This window comes from Ovis aries, chromosome 5 (genome assembly GCF_016772045.2).
Source record: "Ovis aries strain OAR_USU_Benz2616 breed Rambouillet chromosome 5, ARS-UI_Ramb_v3.0, whole genome shotgun sequence".
NCBI classification, from domain to species: domain Eukaryota; kingdom Metazoa; phylum Chordata; class Mammalia; order Artiodactyla; family Bovidae; genus Ovis; species Ovis aries.
Window position 1 is genome coordinate 25,627,276 of NC_056058.1, and position 1,566 is coordinate 25,628,841.

A 1,566-nucleotide genomic window follows, 5' to 3' on the forward strand; every position below is an offset into this window, starting at 1 on the left:
CTCACCTAGTTTGTGGTAGGATATTTATTACCTCTCTCCATACTTTCAATTTTGCCACTCTACAATAAAATAAACTCTTTTTTTTCTTAAGAGAATATCTTCCCCTAAAAGTTTTTTGTGCATACTACTACTTCAGCCTGGGGTATCTTTTCTGTCTCTGCCTCTTTAGCTGAAGAACTCCTATTTACCATTCATTACTTATATTACTTGTAATCCAGGAGGCCTTCTCAGACTCCCAAAGCTGACTGTTCCTCCTTGCGCATGTTCCTGTCACAGCACTCATCACATCATGTTTTACCTGCAGATAGCCTAACTAGGTAGAAAGCTCTTCTCGGCCTTTTTGGCTAAGATCAAGTACAGCATCTGTTCTTATTAGTTTAATATCTGATATTTTCTCTATCTGAGGCTATATATTAAATGGATTTTCCAAGCAGGGAGCTGCAATAGGAACTTACTCTGCAGAGAGAAAAAAAGAAAATGGAAAAGGAAGAAAGAAGAAGAAACAAAGGGGGAAGCACTTTGAAAGCATACATATTATATCTAGCGCTATGTACAGAGCCTTGAACATAGTTCAGTTCAGTTGCTCAGTTGTGTCCGACTCTTTGCAACCCCATGAATCAAAGCACGTCAGGCCTCCCTGTCCATCACCAACTCCCGGAGTTCACTCAGACTCAAGTCCATTGAGTCTGTGATGCCATCCAGCCATCTCATCCTCTGCGTCCCCTTCTCCTCCTGCCGCCAATCCCTCCCAGCATCAGAGTCTTTTCCAATGAGTCAACTCTTTGCATGAGGTGGCCAAAATACTGGAGCTTCACCTTTAGCATCATTCCTCCCAGAGAAATCCCAGGGCTGATCTCCTTCAGAATAGTAGCCACTTAGTAAATATTTGTTATATTTTTAAAGAAGAGCAATATTCTCAGTGTCTGTCATTTTTTCCAAAGCCAGTGAAATGTTATTTTGGCAAGTAATATCCCCCATTCCAAATATTGTTAAAAACAGAATAAATTCTCTTTTAATATTGATTTAGCACAGATCTATCTTGAAAGTAGTAATTAAAATGACACTAAATAGTTTATTTGATATTTGCTATGTAGTTTGTTATAGTTTTTCTTCAAGGACCTGACCAATTGGTTGAGTCTCTGGAAACAAAATCTGCTGGTCTCTATGTATTTAAATTTTTTTACCAAAATAGTCATTGTGCTGAGTTTATGCCAAAAAAAAGTATTTAAAGTTATATGCTTTCTATGTAATGCTCCTATATAGTTGGGTGAATGTTTATGAATTTGAATGTAATGCATTTAATTTTATTTCTAACCATTTTAGGCATATATATTAGACTATTTTCATGAATACTGTAATTGATTTCAGAGAGTACTGTTTCAACAGAAGGGAATATTTCAAATGATCTTCAGAAATATTTCACATGCAAAGGATAATTATTTACACATATTACTATGGCGTCTGCGTATCAAAGTATGATAAATATGGAGTATACAATTCTTTCTTTTCGATTCCCAAATCAATTTAGTGATCAAATGTTTGAAGGTACCTTCATATAAAGTACAC

General features: G+C 36.0%; 1 pseudogene; it reads left to right on the forward strand.

Annotated features, from left to right (window-relative positions):
* Positions 1 to 323: 323 nt before the first annotated feature.
* LOC114115108 (U2 spliceosomal RNA) lies at positions 324 to 455 on the forward strand (annotated as a pseudogene).
* The last annotated feature ends 1,111 nt before the right edge of the window (positions 456 to 1,566 follow it).